At 39.4% G+C, this 26,210-nt stretch overlaps 1 protein-coding gene across 1 annotated transcript in view; it reads right to left on the minus strand.

Annotated features, from left to right (window-relative positions):
* LOC137666935 (von Willebrand factor D and EGF domain-containing protein-like) overlaps positions 1–26,210 on the minus strand; it is a 272,112-nt gene that overhangs the window by 62,278 nt on the left and 183,624 nt on the right. The window lies entirely within an intron of this gene.

Genomic DNA, 26,210 nt, shown 5'->3' on the forward strand with positions numbered 1-26,210 from the left:
CCCTCACCACTCTCCTTCCCAGAGGCGTGAGTTTGTAAGACTACACTGCGAAATGGAATACATGGCTGGGCACTGACTCCATTATCTAGACAAAGAAGAAAAAGGCCTTTTCAATCGATTAATCAGTTTTTAGCTTCAGGCTTTAGGTTGCTGATTTCTGGTGGGATTCCTTGTACCATCTTGGACAAAAGTCTGAAATAGCAACTGGAGAACGCTTGCACAGTACGGATCAGTTATTTTTGGAAGGCGACAGCCTCTCTTAGCCAGTGTTTTTACAGAAACTACAAAAAGGGCAGGAAGAAAATTGTCTTCTTTTTACTTTTCACCCTGTTTCTTTGTATCTTTATGAAGTCCAGTTAAACTCTTCAGTCTCAGAATCCTCCCTAACAATTTAGCCATGTTGGATTTATTGGCTTTTGAACTTGATCTTAGTGAGCGGCGTGATTCCTGCCTCATATTCTCTTTCTTATGTGATGCGTTTTGTCTATAATAGGCTGTCGTAATTCCGTACAAAAGAAGTTTTGCAAAAAGTTTTATCGTTACTTTGCTTGCAGTGAGTCCTGCTACAGCAGTATTTAAAAACAGAGAACTAGGTGAAAATCTCTCAAAGGATTCAGTGTAATGATTTTAGTTTGCTTTTAATTAAGCTTTCTTCTTCCTCCCTTGAAGCTTAGTCTCCTCTGAGGCTTGGCACATGCTGTGGAAATATTCACCAAAATTCACAACAGCTCAGTGAAAACGGCAGCAAGGTCCATATCGCAGCCAGTCTTCCAGGAACTCACGGCTCATCTACGATGGGTGCCAGTTGTTTGAAATGAGTCAAAATTCAGCATGAATTTAGCCACAGTTCGACCTGAATTTTAGTTCTATTGAGCTAATATCCCTAAAAAAAGCATGGGTAATGATGTGTTAATTTGATGCATACTGATTTGATGTGAGCTTTTGAGGAAGCTCACCCAAGGACTCAGCTTATCAGAGGAGGGAAGCTGCAATTATACAGAAATAATTTGATGCCTCTTGGGTGATCTCTGCAACTGCTGCTTTTCCTTGTTTTTCACCAGAATTAACTTGTCCTTACCCTTCTCCTTGCTCGGCCCCTTCCCTTCCCTTCCCTTCCCTTCCCTTCCCTTCCCTTCCCTTCCCTTCCCTTCCCTTCCCTTCCCTTCCCTTCCCTTCCCTTCCCTTCCCTTCCCTTCCCTTCCCTTCCCTTCCCTTCCCTTCCCTTCCCTTCCCTTCCCTTCCCTTCCCTTCCCTTCCCTTCCCTTCCCTTCCCTTCCCTTCCCTTCCCTTCCCTTCCCTTCCCTTCCCTTCCCTTCCCTCACCTCTGTTGTTTTATGTCCACCTTCATCTTTATCACTGCAAATGACAGAGAGATGGGCTGAAGCAATAAGGAATCATAGAATCATAGAATCATTTAGGTTGGAAAAGACCTTTCAGATCATCAAGTCCACCTGTTAACGTCGCACTGCCAGGTCCACCACTAAACCATGTCCCTAAGCACCACATCTACAGGTCTTTTAAATACCTCCAGGGATGGGGACTCAACCACTTCCCTGGGCAGCTTGTTCCAATGCTTGACAACCCTTTCGGTGAATAATTTTTCCTAATATCTTCTTTCCTGGGTTCTTCTTACACACATTATATTCATGCCAAAGCTTTTGTTTGCTGGTTACCTCATGGCAGCTCACATATTGGTAAACAATAATTTGGACAATCTCAAAAAATTTATTCCAGGCTACAGATGTTAGTTGTTTTGCTGGAAGACTATCAAAAATAGCAGGGAAGAGAACTGTTGCCAAACTGGATTATCATGTGCCAAGAATGAATTTTCACTCATAGCAAAACTCAAATTCAGAGCAAAATAAAGATTGTGCTCCATATGTGGCCTAAAGTCAAAGGGGTTCACAGGTGTTTCATTCATGAGGCATGATGCATCACCAAGACATGGACGATTCAAACACTGGGATGGTGAAGAATGTGTAAGGAAGCAGAGAAATACAGGGAGGCAGATGTGCTCATAACTGGCCCGGTTCACTGCTAATCCTTACGTGTGCGTGATGCTTCTGGAGGTACCCTTGCAGTAGACAATGGTGAGACATGTCTAGTGGACTGGCAGACCATAAGGGATTTATTCTCAATCCTTTTCATGAGGTTATCCTTTTAAAGGAAAGATTTTCAATACAAGGAAAGCTCTTTATACATCTTAATAATGGAGGTTATTGAAGTATAGAAGATTTTAATGCCTTTGCTGAAGGTCTATGGTAAATCTGTGGCAGATTTAGGATTAAAATTGATGTTTTCTCTCCCCTAGTCCTAAACTCAGTCTCACACAGTCCTGACACAGTCTTTCTGAGCCAGCCCCGTGGAAATGGGAGACTGGCAGGGTCTTCTGAGATGGTATATTCTGTTAACTCCTTCCTACAATGTGTTCTGCTCTCTCCTATGGTAAACGAGACCTAGCCGTGCATGTTGAGAATGGGTGCTAACCTTTTTTTTAAAAAAAAGGTGAAAAACCTGACAGGAGAACAACTTCTATGTCAATAGACTGACCACTTTCTGTCCCTTGGTGCAAGCAAGATGTTGTCAGAAGATTACTACTGCATAAAAATCTCTTTATAGAAAGCCAAGTAGAAGAAAGCATCATGCTTAAAAGGGTATTTCCCAAGAGGTACCTTCCTTCAGCTGAGCCTTGAGCCTGATCTCTCAAAAATAAATAAATATTTAGCTACACGGAATATTGCTTAGCTTGTTTCATAAGAAGGCTGGAAAGATGTTATTGTACAGTTAGTAGAGGCAATAAGAAGGAAATTAATATAATAGCTGGAAAGATATGATAGTTTATGGAAAATCCATTTATAACCTTAAGGGACTTGTTCATAATTGTTACTGCTTTCCCCAGAACAGTTGGAGAATGTGTCATAACCTATATTTTTTTAAAATGCAGTAGCTATATTGCATTTTCACAGTCTGTTTATCTTTAAAAAAGCCTTAGATTTCATAATAAAATAAAACAACCTTAGTAAAGTTTAGTTACATTTGTGTATTTATTTATCTGAGGTCAGAACATTTATATTACAATCAGAGAGGCAGGGATAAATAGGTGTACATCGTACAGCTGTGCTGTGTATCAATAATGGAGAGAGTAGCAGATCTCATAATACTTTTAACACATTTTTGCCGGAATTGTTTATCATAAGCCTGTCCCTGTATTTAACGTGTGTCTGTTCTGTATGTTAAATACATCATTTCAGAATCGAGTGATATATATTTAAGTCCTATATGATAATGGGCAGAGAGTTTCGGAAAGGGAGAAATTGAACATTATGCATTTTATTGGAGCTTCGTGAAGTTGCAGACTTCAATTTGCTACAAACCAGTGGAGCTAAACCAATGTTCACAAAGATGGGAAATTTTACAGAAGTAAACTCACAGCTTTTTTCTCCTGTCTCTTGCTGTCTGAGAGGTTAAAACTCTAGAATAATTTGTGCTATCAGTAAGCTTTATTACACAGACTTTGAGGTATTTCACACTACTACTGCGTTATACTCTTTTATTTTAATGTTGATGCTAGATGCTAACTTCCAGGTGAAGAAGTTCTGAAGGAATAGTGAATTTTACACCTCAGTAGTATCTTCTTTTTCTGCTAATAGGTCGCATTAGACATAAAACCACACTAAGCTAAAATGAAGTCAAGTTTTATTGATAACTCTTTCCTTCAGCTCAGGTAGAAAGCAAGTGTGCTAACCACTTTAATAAGTTAAAAGATGTATTATCTCATTATCTTTGTAAGTGCCACCTAAAGTAGAATTAAAAATGGCATAACTGTCTTCCATTCATTTGAAACAAAATAAAATTATGAGAAAAAATAAACAATAATACTTTTTGGTAGACCACCACCTGAAATATCAGATATTTAAATCACTCTCCTTAACATTAAATTCTTGATTTTAAACTTGAAAGCAGTGGTTTGTTACAGATCAACTTTGCATTTATTAATGATAAAAATTATAAAATAGATTGTACAACCTAGACTAAGTGATTTAAAAATGAGAGGAAGTATTTTAACATGAATATAATCCGTAACTTGAATAATTATTCATTATTGTGACATGCATGTCATGCGAGATGAATACTGAATGTTATTCTACCATGTTAACAGTGACAATAGTATTTACCTTCTATAAAATCTTTTGCTTTTTAAAATAATAACGTTGTTCAAATACTAGAAAATAATCAGATTTTAAGTAGCATAGCTCTAGAAATTAAATTCAATAAATTTTTATCTGTCTATCTATGTTTAACCGTTTTCTTTCACGTAACATAATAGATGAAGTTCAGTTAATGAAAACGATGTACAAATCTGGTAAAATGCCACCTCACTTTTAAAGCTTTTCTTGCTTGTAACATTGACTTTTTTAAGGGGAAAAACTTCTGTCAAGTATCCCAACTAATTGGAAAACTGTACTTGTGATGTAATGTGATAGAAAGTAGTCAAGAGAGTGGAAGGTCTCTGAGGGAAGTTGAAAGCTAACAAGCCCTGATTGTATGGAGCAGACAGCTGCACTTAAAATTCAAAAGATTAGCAGATAATACTTTATTACTTTGTTCTGATTATCATAACTCTACATTTTATTTATATATTTTTAAGTGAAACCTGCAAGCACTGAACTTTGTAATGTTCCTCACCACTTCCTTATTTACTTCTTTATCTCCACCTCACTCTCATCCCCTAGTATCTCCAGCAGAAGTTATTTTCACAATCTTTTCTCATCTTGCAGGCAGAGTTAGTACCATTTTTTTTTAGCTATCAGAATTTAATCAGGGAAGGCACCTGAGTGAAGAAATCTGCTCTGTGCTCAGAGGTAAGAAATGCCAGATTTATGGCAGACTGCGTGCAATCTGACTCCGGCCCCTTCCTATGTCCATACAGTGCTCCAGCAGAAGCAGGAATCCTATGGAAAAGTGTGACCTTGTAATTAAAGCCCATATCACTCCATTTAGGAGTCTATTGTTAAGGTTTAAAGGATAAGTATCAGTCTGGCATTATCTGACACCAACAGCCTGACATAGAAACTTTGAAAAGATAAATGGCCTGTTTTTAGGAGAAAAACAAACTGTAAGCGTTGTCTCAGTAGATGCTGTTGCAGACTATTGCACTTGCAGTCCTGATTCTCCTGTTGGCATTGCAGAAGGAAGCAGTTATGTTATCTGGCAGCCCCGTGGTGAGGGTGCCCACAGTGGGGAGGAAGGGCTTGCAGGACCTGCTGCCCATGGGGCTCTTCCCTGGCATCCAGAGTGGGTTTGTGGATGCGCCTTAGCCAGTCTGGACAAGCATGGGACAAAATAACTCATCAGGTTATTCCTGCTATGAAGAGGGGTCTGAGTGGTGCTCTTGCACAGCGTTATGGGCCATCCCATGTCCCAACCCTTGGCAGGCACAGTTTGCCCTTCCAGCTTCTGCAGCTGTGTACCAGGAGTGTCCTGGTTTTGCAGGGATAAAATTTATAGAATCACTTTTCTGTTCCATTTTGTTTCAGTTTGTGGCCAGCTGTGGATGGTGATCAAGGCCATTAGCAGTGAAAGACAGGGCAGCTGCCCCAGGCTGGCCCACAGGTGTGTTCTATAGCATTAATGTCAGGGTCACTATAAATGGGAAAGCTGCTGGGGAGGGGGGCTCTTTGCTCTTTGCTCTTCTCAAATGGTTGTGATCTCTGGAGGAATTTGCCACCACTCTATGGGGTGAGTATAACTTTCTGTCTTCTGTATTAGCATTGATATTGGTTTTCTTATTTTATTAAATCTGTTTAAATTTCAACCCATGAGTCTCCCTCCTTTTCCCAATTCCCTTTCTCAGCTGGGGAGGGATCTTAGGTGATAGAACAACTGGTTATTGTTTAGCCCTGGGTGTGGGCTAAATGGAGACAAGGAGCTTGAGGGGTTCCAGCATTTTAGGAAGTTGGAGACAAAGCTAAAGACACTTCTGCTCCTGCAAGCCCTGATCCCAGCAGCTGAGGGCCCGCTGGGCGCAGTGAGGAGCTTCTCTGTCTGCTCCCCCTAAGTGCATCAGACATTTCTGATTAGACCTCCTGTAGAGTCACATTAGCACAAACCAGAGTTTCCATGGAAAATAATGTCCTACAGACAAATTAAGTTGTGCTGCAATGACTTAATGAACCTGCATTACTGAATGCTCCTTGCCTCTGTCTGTTCCCTCGCTATGCCTTCTGCTGTATGGAAACACCAACAAAACAGGCTGCTTTGCTCAAAATAAGGCTTGGCAGTTTTAAAAATGTCGTTGTTGAGTAGGATAGCTAAAAATTCCCAATGCAGCTCATCAACATCTGGGTTTTGTGTGAATGTTTCTGTCCATGGCACCCGCTACCCATGAAAATGAGACTACTCAGTCTCTTCATAAATATCCAATGAGCTATAATGTCATCAGTCTTCCTAAAAATAAAATATTAAACACTGTAAATGGTATTTGACCTCTATTATGGTGTCTGGAGGATTAAAAATGCTCTGATTTCAAGTGGCGTGCTGTCCCACGTGCCCCAAGCCTGGGCTGTGTGTTTGCGGTTTGAGCCTGCGGCAGGGGATGATGGAAGGAGGGCAGCCCGAGTGAGCGTTGCCTTTCCTCCAGCACCTGCCATCAACATTGTGAGCACGGCACTTTTCTGTGCTTTCTGGTGTGTTTTAGAAATTATGTTGGGAATATGGAAAATGTGCTAGTGTGGCATCTCCAGATGTTATCAACAATGTGATATCAAACTGCATTCCGGCAGCTTCACTTTCAGTTTTTCAGAGATAATGTTTTTGCAAGACTATTTTTAAAATCTATACTTACAGTTCCCTTCTGAGCACTGATAACATATGTTTCAAAACAAGGATGAATTTGCCATGGAGAACTGCCATATTTTTCTTTAACAGCCAATAAATATTGTTTTGTGTTGCTGAATGAGTGAAGCTGAACTGATGCCTTAAGTTATTTGAGAACACAGAATTATTATTATGGACTAATGTGTCTATTCTCATTTCTGTCAGAATATCCATCATAATTCCATTTTGAAATCAAAGATAAGGAACAAAGAATATCATCTGGCTCTAGGGCTTTCATTTGCAATTGGATCTGCTTAAAGAAAGGAAGGGAAAAAGGAGGAGTAGGTAGATGATAGAGAATTTTGTCTCTATGTGTATGTAGCATGATTACTAACAAGGAAATGAATAATAATGAAAAAATCACATCAAACCAATCCTTTTCTGTGGAAAGCAGTATGTGTCTTAACTTCATTGTCTCTTGCAACTGCGTCAGAACTTTTTTCATAAGTAAGCTGAGGAAACCTGGTCCAGGTGTGTTTGCTGTGGGGAGAGGAGGGAGAAAATCTGAGGAGTTACTAATGGTTCCCTGTATCTGTGTGGACATGTTTTGGTAGCGAGGGTCTGTTGGGTCTGCCCTGCATTTGGTGACAGTCTATTTTTGCTAGTGATCAGGATGGTAGAACAGAGACCCTGCCTACAAAATGTGCAGGTAGTACACAGCTGCAGTGGGCTGCAAGTAAACTGGTAGGTTGGGTTAGGATTCAACATGAGTTTAATGAATTGGAGCAGTTGTCTGAAAAAATAGGATGCTGGTCCGGCATGGAAAGTACAACATACTACACTCAGCAGGAATAATTAGCAGCCTGAGTACCAGATGTGTAGATGGCATTTCTGTAAAAAACAGTGGATCACTGACAAAATATGGGTCAACAGTGTCCTGCTACAGAGAAGTCAAAAAGTCCATTCCAAGTTTTGGTGCTCTGAGCTAGCATGTTTTCTTCACTAGAAGTTGTTTACACAATTAGAAAGATAAAATGTCAATATTTCCATTGTCTTGGTGGTAGTTTTATAAAATAGTGACAAAACACACAGTAATATTAAACTACTTTTTGGAAAAACTGAAGGCCAGGCTTGGTCTGATTGTGTCTCTTTGAGTTACATATTATTTTACCTATAAACTACTAATTAAAAAGTAAGTGCATTGTGCCCAATAAATGTCCAGTTGGATTCGTGTTCCCCAGTAGTTACTTCTAACAAAGAGAAGTAAGCAATCATTTTATAATTTTTAATGGAAGTGTATTATTTAATAATGTTTTTGCTTTTGTCTTCGATAACTCTTGCTGTAATGTTGTTAATGTAAAGTAATCCCTGCTTAGTCTGTATGGCATATTCAATAATGACACTATGCTTTTCAATAGAAATATGCTGAGTGCTGGCCTCAAATCCTGATGCCTACTAGACATCTTTCTAATTTGCAAATAATTTCAGTTTCTTTGGCTGTTACGGACTGATAAATCCGCAGCCTAGAACTCCGTTACAAGCTCTTCTTTTCTCCAGACTTCAATTCTGTGGTTTTATAAAAAAAAAATAACCTTTAGAAATCAAAGAAATGCTCTCTTTTGTGAGGGTTCAGTTCCTTGTTAGTTCACTTAAGCTCTTGAGTTGGCATACTGAATAGTTCCTGTTACCTCTGCGCTCGCTGTCTAGGGAGCCCAAGGAGAAATGCAGATGGTCTTTAGGTAGATCAACTGATGCGCACTGAATGTTTGCTTGATGTCATACACCTTAGCTATGGGATATATGGGCAAGAGCATCTGTAACTGAAACTCCAGCATAGATAAGGTGGTGTTGAAAAGCATGTGGAGGGGCTATAGGGAGCTGCAGGAAAGTGAGGAGCTGAAAGCACTTTTAGCCTGTCTTCAATAGGGCAGGCAAAGTGCATGCTTCTCCATCCAGCTGTGGAGTCAGAGGGGATTCTGCTCTCCTTCAGGCATCTTCCTTTCTGTGCATAAGGGCTGTGAGACACTTTGATCTTGAGAAAGTTTAAGCTCAAAATTAGCCAGAAAACTTTGTGAACTCCTGCTTAATTTGTTTTGCTGTTGTTTTAAGCTTTCCCCACACACATTTGATTGTAATTTTATACAAACTTTGCTCAGACAGGAGTTACTTTAGCAGTGTACTATGAATCTGTGAGCACACCTAACTTGCATAAAATTGGGTGTATTGCAGGTGCCCTCTCTTAACTAGGAAAATTTAAAGCTACTGACTACAAATCCAAGCATGAAATGATCCAAAGTGGAACTCTATCTCACATGGCCTTTTCTCCTTCATCTAAATTTAGCCCTCAAGTATACAGGTGCGTCTTGCTGTGCCCTTGCACCCAAGGACAGGACTTAGCCTACAGCATCTAGGCAAAACACTCTCCAGTGCTCTCAGGCAGTAACAGATACTGCTCTCAGGCAGTAACTGCAATACTGTAGTTGTCAGTACTGTATTAAAATTGCAGAATAAGATTTCTTTTCATGGACAAAAACACCACACAAACATTAGGAGTGGTTTGTAGAGCCAGGCTGCTGGAATGAAACTCTTAAGTGCAGGGACAATTTCTCACATGTCGATGGAATATTTATTAGTTCTCAGATTGCTCATTAACTGGTATGAGTGGGCAAGCACATTTAGGTTCATACTATAACTAAGGTATTAAAATGCATTTAAAATAGCTTGAACTTCGCTTTCTAAAGTTTCTTTTGGCTGAACTGTGGACTAAATGGTGGCAGCGCAGCCTGAGAAACACTTGCCTTGAAGTTTGGTTTGTCTGAGTTTTAGCTTGCCCTTGTGGTGTCCTGTGACCTTAACACAGCCATGTAGGCTTTGAAAGAGTTAAGACTTTCAGGTAGTGTTCAATATTACTTATTTAATATAACAGACTTATTTTTTTTTCTTTTTAAAATATAGCAAGACCAAAGTAAAGTCAGTGTCTTTAGAAAGGAAAGATCATGTTATTGTAACAGCATCAGTCTGGGACTTCAGAGATTTGTACTCAGCTCTTGGCCCTAAGGTTGTGTTGGAAGAGGCTTGGTCTGACTTGGTAGAACCAACTGCTTGGAAAACCACAGCCTTCAGAAAGCTGTGTGAGCACAGCCGCTGCTGCTTCTACTCTTCTATTGACCATACTGGAAATTGCTTTTCTTTTTCCTGCTCACTCAGGTTATGGAGACCTCCCCATCTCCCTCCTCGTTGGTCTCTTGGAGGATCTTAGTTGGGTCATGGCTGTTGGCAGTGGAGAGATGGTTGGATCTGGCAGAAGCATCTTGTCAGACCTCTGGAAGGTCCCTCGCCTTGTTGCATCTGATTTCTTTATTTCATGGGTGTTTTGTTTTTTCAGTTCTTGTATATAGATTGTTAGAAATTGTGGATTCATATAATACGTAGCTCAGGACTCAGACTTTGAAAACTTTGGTTCAAGTCCCTGTTCTAATCCCATCACTTTCTGTTGCGATGACTGGGCTGTCACAGATCAGTAGAAAATCCATTTTTGTTATTCCAGTACCTTCTGCTTTGTGAATAGTTCCAGGAATTTTCAAGGTGGAAGAACAATTTAACATCCCCTTGAGGCCCTTTTCAGTACTAGCTAATTTTTGTGTTGAAACCTTGGTTTATACAAGTGCAGTTCTCTTCTACCTAACCAGTAACATTTCTGAAAGTAAAGGCGTGAACAATAGATTCATGTACTTCCTTCAAAACCATGTTTTTAGCATCTACAGATCAATTATATCAAGTTAACTCATTGGGTTTGAGTTTGATTCTCTCAAATATTTAAAACCACAACAGGTACCATGATTATACAGATTTTATAAGCGTTTCCACTGACAGATTTCCTCAGTTTAAGATCAGCATATATGCAGCCCCTTTATTATCAATGTTTTAACCTTTTAAAGAGATTTCTCCTCACATCTAAACATTTTCTTGTTTAGATTGTAGTCTTCTTTATAGTTCTATAATAATTTCCTATTATTTTATGTAAATGTTCTTCAGCTTTCTTTTTTAATCCAGGCAGTCTCAAGTGTAGTAGCTACTAATGTAGATCCTATCCATTCCCCTCCCCCAGCTCCTTTCTACTGCTGCTATAACCTTGCTCAGATTATTTTTTTTTTTTTCAGACCTTATGACTCAAAAAATCCCTCCCATCTTTTGCTACCTTGAGACTGACTCTGGCTTTCTTTTGTTTATTTTGGATTCATTCCTCTCATCTTATTCTGTTTTTTTAAGGAAAGGGAAATCAATGTTCTGAGCTTACTTTGTAATATCTGTATATCCTTATGTCAGTATTAATCTCTGTGCTTTTGCATTGTTCAGACACCACCCTATTTATTACATTGTTTTATTTTACAATAGCCTGAGCTTTGCATAATTTCAATAACTGATGGTTTTCCATCTTGATCTTCCTAGCTACAGCCTGTAAAACAATTCTCTTTAGCTCATTGCTTATGTCTTGACTTGTATCTCTATTCTCAAATGTTTCCAAGCAGAAGTTGCAAAAATAGTTCTTGTATGTGTGAAGAAATAGAGAATAAAGCCAGGTTTGAATTTCATTTTGTGTGTGAATAGTGCTTAGGTTGTTTCTACCTCCTCCAGGAAATCTCTGCTGTTTCTTCATGTCACTTACCTTCATGAACCTCCAGTCTTCAGTAATTTGGTCTTGTAAAGTGATGGCAGGTCATAGCTGTCGAGGGGAAAATGATTGCTTGGTTTATAAGGGCATAAGCTTTTAAAAGTGTTTTAATAGCAGGAGAAAGATTTTTGAAATGGTCTCTGTATTAAAGGGCAAATAAACATATTAAGCTGACAGTGGCTTGTGGCGTTAAACAGATAGGCTCCTTCATTTTGTCCCCACTGAAATTTTTTTTTTGGTACCCCAGACTTAGTTAAAATGTGAAATAAACAGCCTTGATGATCACAAAGGCTCGGATCTTCTTTATCTGAGGCATCCACGTTAGTAATAAACTCTTTGTTGACTGTCAGAAGCTTGGGACAGAGTATGGGGAGGGCATGCAGGTTTGAAGAGGGTAATCTAGTTTTGCTATATCCTTATGACAAATCTGTCTTATACCTGACACGGACTCTGACAGCACTAACAATCTAATAAATCAGTCATGGGTAACGCATGCTGAAAGCTGCTTCAGGGAAAAAAAAGAAAGGAAAAAGGGGGGACTTAAGAGCAGACCAGGAGTATGTTTGTTTTTTTCCATCGCTCTAAGGCAAACTGATTAAAAGCCTCTGTATTCTCTTAGTAAACTTACCCCAAGTTGTTCCTGTCTTGCTGTTACAGTACAAATGCCAGAAAGTTACATGTCTAGATTGAAATTACTTCTAAACGGGGGTGGGGAAGGGTTTAACCAGGTATCAAAGAAATCAGCTGGGAAATTGGCTGATCCCATCAGGAGCACTATCATGACAGAAGAGTAAAATTTTGAGATTAAAGTTAGTACAAAAATTTTTGACAAAATTATAATCACTAGGATAAAAGTTTGTTCTGGCTCAGACTGAGAATTTGTCTAGTTAAGGTTTTCTTGTGGAAGCACTTTTCATTTTTTGATCAGTTTTAATAGAGGGGCTTCTCCAAGCCAGATTAGCTGCAGAGTCTGGGGAGGAGTTGAGTTATCTATCGAATGGGAAGGTAATAACAGAACTGGCTCTGGCACAGAAGTGAGAGAGAGGGAAGGAATTCTTTGAACTCTGAAGAGCTCAGCTAACACATCTAATTTGGAACTGTGGCTGTGGCTCAGGCAGAGGCAGAAAAGAAATGCACCTCTGGATGATTTGTGTCTTGGTTTAGGGAACACATCCTCTTGGATCAGGGAGGCAGGGAAGGAGACACCCAGAGAAGGCAGGAGTGGGCTGTGCTAGAAGAGCCTGACTTCACCTCTGCAGGAGGAGCTCCTGCGCAGCCACTTACCTGCCTATGTTCACAGTGAAGGGCTTGGAGCTCTTATAAATAAACCACACGGTGCATCCATGTGTTCCTCTTCCTAGGGAAAATGGGCTGTTGTCAGGTCTCCCAAATCTCAGCTGATACAAATAGGAAGCAATACAGAAGAGAGTAATGTCTGTCTGCGTCCTGTAAGGCAGAGAGCTCCTTCCTTTCCAAACCTGCCTCACAGGTGCCCAGGGGATCGATCCAGAGCTCCCATTCTCAAGCAGAACAAAAGCTTATTCTGAGTAATGAATGTTAATTTTGGATGTGGCAGCTCCTACTCAGAGCTCCTGAGTATGAATCTGTTTTCTGAAGTATAAATGGTAATCTTAAAGGTACATATTGTTATGCATACCATGTGTATTCTGCTATGTCCTGCTCCTTCTCCATCTGGTATTAATGTTAAAAAATTAATTAAGCATAAAGATGTAGTATTAAGCCCACAGAGCATGTTGTGCTCTACAGCTTCTGTAGTTCAATAATTTAAAGTGAAAATAATTTTATGTGTAATGCTATGTGTGTTTATTAATGTATATGGAGTATTGCAAAGTCTTTTTCATTTGGGGATGTAATATGAGTTGGCAGACCCTCTCAGTGTGTCATCAGCTTGAATCAAGCCCCAAAATGTACTTGCTTCAATCCATCATCTGCTGTTTTTTCAGCGACCTGTACGGAACAGGGTTTTCTGTCAGGAAGACTGAGCATTAAATACACACAGAGACCAGATCACACTTCTCTCTCCTGTGAGTGGTCTCCCTAGGATGGGATTAGTGGCTTCTGCTGTTGAGCTGCTGCTGTACTTGTTTATGGATAAACCAAGGAATGACATCTGCAGGCCCCTGAAAAGCAGTACATTTCTGGAGCAAAAATCTGCTCTTCTAAAGGAGTTAGAAGAGCTTCTAAACTTCTAAAAGGAGTTAAGATGTAGTATCTACCTACCTATTCTGCAGGGAGTACATGCACTTCTTTCAACTTACATAGCATGTCCTAACATGAGAGAAAAAAGCCCTTTTTAAATGAAAAGAAGATGATATCTTTCCTGCTGGAATACTGAATAGCATGGCTGTTTTTCCATTAAAAGTAATTTTTTTGCTTCATAGCAATTTCTAGGAGTTTTTCAGCTGATGTACTATGGAGATACACACATGTGCATACATACATATGCACAATGAAGCATATAATCTGCCCCATCTTTTTGGCAAAGGTTAATAATGGTAGACAGTAGGCACAAAAATTAACTCCTTCCTACTTACTGCAGTTTCCCGCTTTCTAGGCAGAAAAAGTGTTAGTGTCTTATTTTCTCTTGAAAACAACATGAAACCAATGAAAATTCAACAAGAATACAGCCAGGACCTTAATCTTTAAACATCCACATGAATGAATATTATAAGATATGGATGAGTTAAATCTGGCAATGATTGTGCTCTTAAAAAGGTTTACATTAAGTAAAAAAGCCCAAACATTCCCTCTTCTGCCTAATGGTTCTGTTTGCTATTCCCATAACAAGAAATCATGATATATTGTGCCCAATTTATTTGAGGTTTTAATAGGGATTGTGAAATAAGTCTTCAGCAAACAGAGTTTTGGAAGTCACAATGATAATTAGAAGTTAGAACTTAAATAACTTATAACTTCAAGTAACTATGTATAGCTGGTACATTTTTTTTTGGTAGAGTGCAATTAGTAAGACTGACTCCTGCCTTAAGCTGCTTGCAGTCTTGGACAAATAACAAGTAGAAGTGGCTTATAAGTATAAGACAATTTAAAAAATAAGACCTTATATTTGTAAGAAAAAGTCCTCTTTGGGTATTTTTCAACAAGGTGTGAAAAACCTATGAAATTCTAGAGAATAATGTTTCTCTTACATTATTCTATATCTTGTTTAAAACAAACTCAACATACAGTCATCACCATATCTAGTGACTTTTCGGCAAAGTATATTGAACAATCAAGGGAAGAAAATCAGTTAAGTGTTGAAGTGGCTGGGAGAAAAGGAACAGTATTGAATTCATCCTCAAGAAAAGAAGTGTTACACTGACATGATCTGTGAAACTACAGTAACTGTAGGTTACCTATAGTGTAATATTGGATACTGGAACCAGAGTGTTACTATTTATCAGCAATTGTTTCTGTATTATAACTGCGCATGAACTATCCGTAATGATGCAAAATAACCTTCTAATTGTCTAAAAATAGATGGGAATGTATGTTGTCTCAAATAGTCACATCTGGAAACACAGTAAGAAACTGTAAGGTGTTGAAAGCTGTTTTAGGTTTTCAGATCCAATCTTGGCAAGAGGTTTTGTTCATTAGCACTGTTTCTTGTAGATATTATGGAGGCAAGGTAATAGAAATCTTTTTTATTGATTGGGGCTGTACTTCAAGAAAGGTGTAATTGCCACCCTAAATTTAATCTTGTAGATACTCATCTGGTGCCAATGTTCTGTTTTAGTATTAATGTCTTCCTGGAACTGTTAAAGTGAATGTTAAAACTTAACTTCATATTAACAATACTAACTGTGACCTAGATCAGTATGTGTTAGTAAAATATAGCAAGTGTTTCTGACTTCTGTTCCTTTGTCTAAGTGTTTAGTAGGAAACTTGCAGGAATGGCAAGTGTGATTTGTGTTTTTATTCTTTTGTGTTTGGGATACTATTTACATTGAAGCAGTCATAACATGAAATATGAAACTTCAGAAATAAAGAATAGGGAGTCATTTATTGGAAAACAGATTGGATACACTTAAAAGCATTTTGCTATATTAGTTAGATGTGGTGAAAAAATGCTACTGTTAGAGCTGGATGAAACTATAACTTGAGTTATAGTTCCAACAGTTTTTCCAAGCCTTTTTTAGACACTTAATTTGCAGTATTCAAAGGTCTCACAGTCAGTGTTCTTTATTCTTATAAATTGACAGTAAGGGTCAGATCAAATCTTACATCTAGTTACCGTTGCAGCCCTGAAGGTTCAATCAAAAAAATCCTTACTTGTATAATTGTTCCCCTAAGTTACCTCTGGAAGAGTGAGGGAATGTCAAAACTTCTGTATTCTTTCATCAAGACACCAAGACTTTGGACTATAGTTGCTCTGAATCGTCTAGTGAGACAAACAAAAGGAGAGTGAGAATACCCAGAGCGTGGTTTGGGAATTACCTTACTGAACCTGAGAGTTTAAACCTGACAGTTTAAAACTCTTTTTTTCCCAAGTGAACATATAATTGGTTTCCTTATTCCCTTCCTCTCACTCCTTCCTCTTCCCCCCCAGGTTTCCTGCCACTTCTCCATCCCATCCCACCCTATATCAGTGCCACTGCCTGTGATGAAACACGTGGCTCATCTTTTGGCCACTGGTAGGTGAGCCCATGGTAGATTTCTGTAAATCTGAATTTTCAGATTAAGATGCAAATTTCTGAGAGCATCTAGGTTTTCCAGTGTTTCACTAAGCCCCTATTGTATGATTAGAAAGATAGTTTTCTAAAATGCTTCCAGGGATTAAGGCTGTATGACTACCTGGGGCCTTGGGTGTCCTTAGCATGTCAACTGTTGACTCGCATGGGAGAAATGTTTAGCCATTACAGAGGACAAAGGAGAACTCAAGTGTAGATGCAACTCAAAGATGGCATTTCACCAGGTATTGCACTGATACCTTCACAAATAAATGCTGACATGTTAGCAGCTTTTAGAAAACTAAAGCATTTGGCTTTAGCAGTTACTCAGCAGAAAGACACTACAGGCTGGAGCTAGTATTAGTTAAACATTATTGAGGTCTTTCCTTTGGTAGTCACCGAAATTTCTTTGTAGAAGCAGAATCTTATTCATTTGCTTTTCTCTGGACTGTGTGTAAACATACCTGTTTAAAAAAAAAAAAAAATGGGAAGAAATGAGGAAATTTATCTGTGCCTTCAAATTTTAATGAAAGCAGAATAACATGGTACTAAAAATCTTTATAAATGCTCTGCATCATTTTAAAATCTTCTTGTTGTCAGGAGTAGTTGTTGTAATGGTGTCGCTACAGCTGTGGATCAAGAATTTGAGCCTTACCATAGACAGGTATGAAAATAAATGTAAGTTTATTGACATATGAGAAGGGTATTTTTTTTATTCCTCTGGGTGATTATATGAGGGTAGAAGGGAAAGAACTAGCAACTTCTTCACACTATATCTTCACAAATGAAAAATGTGCTCAGTGCCATTTTATCAATACCTAAATTATTATCTTCATTTTCCTGCTGTTATATTATCTTCATCCTATTGGAAGCTGCAAAAAAGAAATGAGGATTCAGCTGCTTAAAGGACTATAGAAGAAACAGCTTCATGCATGTGATGTCATGTAAGAAATATTATGTGCAAGAGTTCAAATGATTTATTGTAGTTACTGTATTTTCTTTGTAATTTTTATGCAATTATGGCAAAATCCCAATCTGCATTTTTTCACAATTTTGACTTAAGTAACCAAAGTTTTTATTAACCAGGGAATGAAGAACATGTTATTGAAAGGGATTAAGCAGTGAAATGATGAATGGACCTGTTTCCAGAGCATGCACATAAAGTGATATCATCTAGCTAAGGCTGATTTCTGCTCCATCGCTTCAACAGGAAAATAGCTATATTGCCGAAATGATTCGGCTTAGGCTCTATTATTTGCGGTGGCGCTTGACAGTTATGGAGTTGGAATTCAATTTCTTTCATCTAAAGCAGGTGTGCCTTAAAAAAATCACTCTGCCACTTCTGTATAACACATGGAGATTGTTGGCTTCTTGCCTGAAAGCGTTTCAGTGCACTTATCCCATTTTCATACAGCAGAAGTTGTCCATGAATATCATCTTGGTTTAAATACATGAGTGAATTTTCTTTATCCCAAAACAAGATAATAGATGATATGAAAAGCTTTATTTTATGCTAGCACGTAGATTTAAGAACCCATTTTGAAGGGCAGTTTTATAGAAATCTATATTACAAAGCACATGAAGATGTTGATATTAATTTGTTATTCAGGACAAGAGAAAAGGTGCTCCTTAATCTTGATGTATCTATGTTTGATATGACAGGTTAACCTTGATGTTAGCATCATGTATCCAAATTTTACTTCCCTGTTTAACCCTAAAATACCTTACCTTATTTTCTGATAGTGATGTGTCCATGTAGCAGTTGTTTATTTGTGAATAATACATGGCACATTTATTTTATATGAAAAGAGAGCGTACTTCTACAAGTGCCTGCTGGGATTTAGACAGGCTTGGTTAGAGTAAGGATTTGATTTCACGTGGCAAAAATGTATGCAATATCTGGAAGAGCGATATATATTTATTGAGGTCAAATAAAAATGTATGTGCATGTCATTACATATTTCCATATATCTATATACACATTTATACCAAAATATATATGTGTATATTTTAGATGTGTATATATTTGTATGTGTAAATATATACATATAATCATAGAATTGTTTAGGTTGGAAAAGACCTTTAAGATCATCAAGTCCAACTGTTAACCTGGCACTGCCAAGTCCACCACTAAACCATGTCTCTAAGCACCACATCTACATGTCTTTTAAGTACCTCCAGGGATGGTGACTCCACCACTTCCCTGGCCAGCCTGTTCCAGTGTTTGACAGCCCTTTCCGTGAAGAAATTTTTCTTAATATCCAAACTAAACCTCCCCTGGCACAACTTGAGGCTGTTTCCTCTTGTCCTATTACTTGGTACTTGGGAGAACAGACCAACACCCATCTTGCTACAACCTCTGTTCAGGTAGTTGCAGAGAGTGATAAGGTCTCCCCTGAGCCTCCTTTTCTCCAGGCTAAACAACCCCACTTCTCTCAGCCGCTCCTCATAAGACTTGTGCTCTAGATCCTTCACCAGCTTCCTTGTTTTTCTTTGGATGCAGTCATACATATGTATGTTTATATATAAACCAGGATATATTATGAAACTTAAAATGCTGCAAAGGCCCTGTCCTGCTTTCTTTTGGTAGAAACATGTGTGAAGAAAGTTGGAGCATATATTTAGTACTAAACAAGACAGAAACTTCAAAGTATTCATGTTACACAGACCTGTCTGCAATCACCCCAAAACTCCATTCTGAAGTCATGTGTCAAATGAAGTCAAAACATATCAGGGAAGACTTTCAGCAGACTGGTTTATCCTATCCTCATTAGCTCTAATGAGAGCTAAAGAAAAACATTGTGATTTCCAAATCAGCAATGCTCTTCTGTCCCATTTAGACTTAAAGAGAAGGTATAGGATGCATCTTTCAACTGCAGGGAAAGAGCAGAAGTCCAGAAAGGACACTGGTGAGTTCACCTGGTAGGGCACATCTCTGGTTGGACTTATCTGGGCATGCCTGGGAGTCCAAGCTGTTGGGTGCTTCCAGGTCTTGGCTAACCACAGTGTATCAGGATGCCTCTGAATATATGAACAAGTGCACGTGTTGAAGGTATTCAGTGACAGGATGAGGAAGTCACAGACATTTTTCTTAAATAGCATTAACTACTCTTACATTCCTTTGTAACAAGCAAGCAGATAGTCTGTCATACGTGTGTAGCTTGATACTGCTTATATTTGACTTTCCTTTTTATCTCATATTCCATTTATTTGTCAAATAATTTACACACAGGCATGCCATTTTTTCCTAAAACTCCACAGATGACTAGCTTGTATATTCACAGGTGCTCAATACAGCTTGTTTAACTTGAGCACCATGATTTGTGGTTTAATGTCTCTTAATGTGTATATATGAACAAAGTAATAGTGATGTTAAGGTCACTAACTGCAGCAAAGGGTTGTCTAATATGAGAAATTGTTTATTAAAAACATCTTGTATTTTCAGGCTGTACAGAAATCAATAGTATGTTTAATCTTTGGAAGGCAGTCACTGGATTCATTCATAGGGAATGAATGGCCTGTTGCTGTTTGATTTACTGGTAAATTCCAGTGTCAAATATATCTGCTATAACATTTGCCTTTTCTTAATCATTATTTTCTGTAACAGGCTACACTTCTGATTACCTTTATGCCTTAGAATAAATATTCAACAGACAGGCAAGTTTAATGCATTAATATTTAAACTGTTATTGGGAAAATACACCATCATGATAGTTTGTAGTGTAATAATACGTACCATTTATATCTAACTAGATAACATTGTTTAGCTTAAATTAATTCTGTTGGCTTAATTAATGCTATTACTTTAATCCATTTAGAAAGGAAAAAACCCACAAGGAACACGTGATGGTATCAGATAGGAGAACAGATACAATATGAATTTCAACTTTCTGAAAACCTGCCTGTTGTACAAATGATGCAGTGATTCTCTTAATCTCTTTTGGGACTTGTGCCAAAGTTTTTAACCGCAGTTCCACTGGAAAAGCAGTCTGTTAATCTGTTTTGTTTGGGCCACCCTTTCCAGCCCTGGACAAATGTGCTCTAATGGTTGTTTTGAATGTAAAAGTCAGCAGGATCATTTGTCTTCATGTCTGCCATGAAACTTGCTAAATTATCTGGATGTCTCAAAGAGTCAATAGAAATTAAAAATATGCAAAAGGTTTCTGAGAGAGTGATCACTATTCTAGCAAGTTCATTAGCCTTCTGAGGAATGCTTTTGGCAGCCTTTGTTTAGCAGAAGTTGAAAATAAAGTAAACCAAAAATGTCAGAAAATGAATTGCAAATCACTTGGCAATATAAATGGGAGAACTAGGACGTTGATGATGAATAATTTGGGAAAATGTATATTGTTCCCTCAGGAATCTTAACTGCACAAAGGGGAACTATACCGAAGATTACAGCAGAGAAAGGAGAATAACTTGATTAAGCGAATATGGGCCATTCAGCTTTTCCAAACACACTGGCAAAACCAGACTCCAGACACAATTTAGTTTGTGGGGAAAAAAAGAGGAGTTCTACAGTGAGGCACTTTTCTTTCAGCTCTCTGTATCTGTCTCCTTAGTGTATTCAGTCCATACTCTGGAAAAGATGCTGCTGAAAATGAATTTTTTACTCTAATTTTGTGATACTAAATTGAAGACCAGAAATTAAGTTCAAAGGAGGAAATCAGGCTCCCAACCTGGGTAAGTGGCAATTACCTTGCATCCCTTTCCCTAGGAAGGGGAGGTTAGCGAGATTCAGTTAGCTGCAGGTGCAGTCACCTAGAACATCCCTCGTCAGCTGCTGCTGAGGGAAGGGAAGAGACTGCTCCACTCCAATTTAATCCAGGTTCTTTGACAAATTTTACGTGCCGTTGCTACTGTATTGTTCCCATTATTTGAAGATTCATGCTCTGCTCTGTTTCTGTTATGAGTTTTAAGTCCCATAGCAAAACATAGTGGTAAATCTAATGAGAAGGAGAGAAGATTGCAGATGACACAGGCAAGGCTAACATGCTCAATGCCTTTTCTTCATTCTTCACAGAAAGGTTAAATGTGACTAAAGGTTTAACATGATCAGAATTAAGAAAGGCACAGGAATGCAAAGGAGAGTAGGGAAGGAACTGAGGATTTAGATTCAGAGAAATCAGATTTAAGGCCTGTTTACAAGGTTAAATGATCAGGCAATAAACTGGGATTTGAATTTATGGTATGCTATCTACTGTGCATTAACTCACCATATGGAAAGTCTTCATGTATAAGAGAAGCTTTAAATGAAGCATCTTATCCAGGTCAACAGGGCCTCATAGAGTTTACCCCAGCCTATTTAAAGATGCATTTTCTAAACCAGCAGTGATTTGCTTTGAGAACTCCTGAAGGATATAAATAGTCCCAATAAATGCAGTACATGTATTTAAATGAGAAAAAAAAAGGAAAAGCAAGGGAATTATAGCCAAAGATTCAGATTAAGTTGGTGTCTGGAAAGATACTAACACAAATTATTAAACAATCAACTTATAAGCCCCTCAAGCATAATAAAATAAAGCAGCCACCAGGAGCAGATACGTATTTTACTTTAGGGAGCCTTCCGACATGACTCAGACAGTCATGCCAGTAAGTATGATTCAGATGAAATAAGTAAGGAGCAAAGCCTGTCTGAGAAAGTATTATCAAAGAATAATTTTATCAAGTCTGTTGCCAAGATGAGCACCCATAGGCCCTCATTTTTCTACTATTTGCTACTTGCATTAATGTCTTGGACAATGAGACGTCACATTTTTGAACAATGTCACGCTTGGAGGCAGTATAAGCGGGCTTAGAATTAAAAATCTTTTTGATAAATGGGTGAAACAGCTTGAAATCCATAAGGCAAAATTAAGTAGAGACAATAAAGTCAGCGCTTGCACAGGAGAAGTCAACGGCACAAAGGCCAAATAAGTGATAAGATATCAACACTGTGGAAAAGACTGAGCAGGTTGCTATGCTGTCACAGAAAAATGGAAATTTCTTGCTGTAAAGGTATTAACCAGAGACTCACGAGCCACACAGGGAGACAGTTGCTTGGCACTAGCTTGTGTGGGCACTCAGCAACAGCACACTTTAGTGGAGTGGGAGTCGGCCTCTTCTCCCAGGCAACTAGTTATAGGACAAGAGGACATAGCCTCAAGCTTTGCCAGGGGAGGTTCAGGTTGGACATTAGGAAGAATTTCTTCTCAGAAAGGGTTGTTAGACATTGGAATGGGCTACCCAGGGAGGTGGTGGAGTCACCATCTCTGGATGTGTTTAAGAAAAGACTGGACATGGCACTAAGTGCCATGGTCTAGTTGCCATGGTGGTGTCAGAGCAATGGTTGGACTCCATGGTCCCAGAGGTCTCTTCCAACCTGACTGATTCTGTGATCAGGAAGGATATGGAGAAACCAGAGAGAGTTTAGACAAGAGCAACAGAGAACAGGGTTTGAAACTTGATTGGTTTAGCTCAGGAAAACGGGAGAAAATCAGCCAGGGGAAATTCTAACTGTCTTCAAACATGTAAATGTTGTTACTAAAAGAACTGAAATAACTTTTCTCTGTGCCCACCAAGGTTAACCCAAGGAGTATCAGTTTTACTTGCAACAGATTGGGTTTATGCTCAGTGTCAGGAAAAGCAAAACTGAGCTCTAATAATGTAGTTAAATACTTGAACAAATTAGACAAATTGTGAGATTTCCAAGACTGAGAGGTTTGGAGAAGCTGATAAGTTTGTTGAGATTATTCACTTACACCTGATCTAGCCTGATAAATTAACTCTTGGGAGGTCTATCATCCCAAATTTTCTACAGTAATACAGGTATGAATTCCTAGGTTTACAATTTACTATAATACATGCTAATAAATGAGATTTTAATATATCTCACAATTTTGATTTTTGGAGGGGTAGCTCATTTGCTTTCATATAATATAACCCATGTAATTTAAACTAGACACCATTAAATCCATAATTTTTATTACTAACTTTGATTCTCGCATTCAGCAAGGCTTATGGATTGAAGGAAACCTGTTAATTCTTTTATTCAGAACATTTCCTTCTCCACATCAAAGCAATGCATGTTCATATCAGTGCAGCCAACTGGTGTTTCTGCAGAATGAGCCATGAATCTGAAGAGTGCTTCAAACAGTCTTAAAAATGTGAAATGAATCATTGCTAGAGAGACCCATGTGTTTACATGTATCACTGATGGCTTGGCATTTTAGACATACATAATATGCAGAGTCTTTTTCTACTTTCTTTTTCTTTCAGGATTGATTTAGAGTATAATAGTTTATTCACGTGAAAAAGGAAGCCTTTTATTTAATATTTTCTGTTAAGTGCAACCAAGTTCCACTTCATTTGTGAAATGACAAATATCATACTTCGCGCTTTCACAGCTAGAATAATGCTCAAACCATGGTAATCTTGGTCTGCTGTATCAAAAAGGGCAACCCTTGACCTACCAAGGCAAAGTCTCCTGGATATAAACACCTGCAGACAACAACTCCTGTTCATCTTGGCATATCTGTGCTTCCATTTGGATGACTTCTGTTAATTATTTGAGAAAATGTGCACCATATTTTCCTAGGCTACAGCCAACCTGTTTAATAGATTTCTTTATATCTATAGAAAATTACACCACTTACTCATCTTATCTACATCAGCTGCATTTCAGCATTGATGTAGGAGCTGTAATTTAGTATGAGAATGTACTTGTTAAGAAAATCTATACAGAACCTTGATATTAAAATCTAATTATCATTAACAGAATAAAGTGACTATCTGAATAGGCTTTCATGCTTTTTCTTAATGCATTATGTAATTGAAATGAAAATATGTTGATTTTTGCCCCTAGCCTTTCAGTAAAGATAAATGACAGGGCAACCTGCCTTTTTGAAAGCTGGAGATTGGGTCAGTCAGGACATGTGAGTGGAATAGTGTTTGAGTTACGGGAAATAACTGTGACTTAAAAATGTGGCCCTTAACAATGGTGAACATGTAAAATGTTTTGGGTGCTTGTGACTCTGGAAGGGAGAAGACTCTGAGAGACAAGGGGTGAAGGATATGAAGTAAAGCAGCACTCGAATCTCCCCTTCTGTTTTAAGTTGACATATTGCTCTTTATGTGAGTGAGCAGCTAGAATGTATTGAGTTCTGTCCAGGGGCGGATCAGGAGCGAGTTGAGAGTTTGTGGGTGCGAATTAAGGGGCAGGCTGGCAGGGGTGATACTGTTGTGGGTGTCTATTACAGGCCACCGGATCAGGATGAGGATGGTGATGAGGCCTTCTACAGGCAGCTGAGAGCAGTCTCGCAATTACAGGGCCTGGTGGTTGTGGGGGATTTCAACTACCCTGATATTTGCTGGGAGGCCTACTCAGCCAGCCATCCCCAGTCCAGGAGGTTCCTCCAGTGCATTGATGATAACTTTCTGATGCAAATGGTGGATGAGCCAACTAGGAGAGGAGCGCTGCTGGATCTGATCCTCACTAACAAGGAGGGTCTGGTGGAAGAGGTGAAGGTTGAGGGCAGCCTTGGTTGTAGCGACCATGAGATGGTAGAGTTCAGGATCTCATGTGGCAGGAACAGAATAGCTAGCAGAATCGCAACCCTGAACTTCAGGAGGGCCAACTTTGGCCTTTTCAGGCAATTGCTAGGGGAAATCCCATGGGACAGGGTACTAGAAGGTAAGGGGGCCCAAGATAGTTGGTTAGCGTTCGAGGACTGCTTCTTCCGAGCTCAAGATCAGAGCATCCCAACAGGTAGGAAGTCAAGGAAGGGTACCAGGAGACCTGCATGGTTGAACAGGGAACTGCTGGGCAAACTCAAGTGGAAGAAGAAGGTGTACAGATCGTGGAAGGAGGGGCTGGCCACTTGGGAGGAATATAAGTCTGTTGTCAGAGGATGTAGGGAGGCAACTAGGAAAGCTAAGGCCTCCTTGGAATTAAACCTTGCAAGAGAGGTCAAGGACAACAGAAAGGGCTTCTTCAAATACATTGCAGGTAAAGCCAACACTAGAGGCAATGTAGGCCCACTGATGAATGAGGTGGGGGTCCTGGAGACAGAGGATAAAAAGAAGGCGGAGTTACTGAATGCCTTCTTTGCCTCTGTCTATACTGTTGGAGGCTGTCCTGAGGAGCCCTGGACCCCTGTGGCCTCAGAAGAAGTCAGGATAGAGGAGGAATCTGTTTTGGTTGATGAGGGCTGGGTCAGGGACCGATTAAGCAACCTGGATGTCCATAAATCCATGGGCCCTGATGGGATGCACCCGCGGGTGCTGAGGGAGCTGGCGGAAGTCATTGCTAGGCCACTCTCCATCATCTTTGCTAAGTCATGGGCAACAGGAGAGGTGCCTGAGGACTGGAGGAAAGCGAATGTCACTCCAGTCTTCAAAAAGGGCAGGAAGGAGGACCCGGGTAACTATAGACCGGTCAGCCTCACCTCCATCCCCGGAAAGGTGATGGAGCAACTTGTTCTTGGTGCTGTCTCTAGGCACATCAAGGATAGGGGGATCATTAGGGGCAGTCAACATGGCTTCACCAACGGGAAGTCTTGCTCAACCAACTTGATAGCCTTTTATGAGGATGTTACCCGGTGGATAGATGATGGTAAAGCTGTGGATGTGGTCTATCTCGATTTCAGTAAAGCGTTTGACACGGTCTCCCACAGCATCCTCGCAGCTAAACTGAGGAAGTGTGGTCTGGATGATCGGGTAGTGAGGTGGATTGTGAACTGGCTGAAGGAAAGAAGCCAGAGAGTAGTGGTCAGCGGGACAGAGTCCAGTTGGAGGTCTGTGTCTAGCGGAGTTCCACAAGGGTCGGTTCTGGGACCAGTTCTATTCAATATATTCATTAATGACTTGGATGAGGGATTAGAGTGCGCTGTCAGCAAGTTCGCTGATGACACAAAACTGGGAGGAGTGGCTGACGCACCGGAAGGCTGCGCAGCCATTCAGAGAGACCTGGACAGGCTGGAGAGTTGGGCGGGGAGAAATTTAATGAAATAGAACAAGGGCAAGTGTAGAGTCCTGCATCTGGGCAAGAACAACCC

Source organism: Nyctibius grandis, chromosome 9 (assembly GCF_013368605.1).
Source record: "Nyctibius grandis isolate bNycGra1 chromosome 9, bNycGra1.pri, whole genome shotgun sequence".
In the NCBI taxonomy this organism is placed as follows: domain Eukaryota; kingdom Metazoa; phylum Chordata; class Aves; order Nyctibiiformes; family Nyctibiidae; genus Nyctibius; species Nyctibius grandis.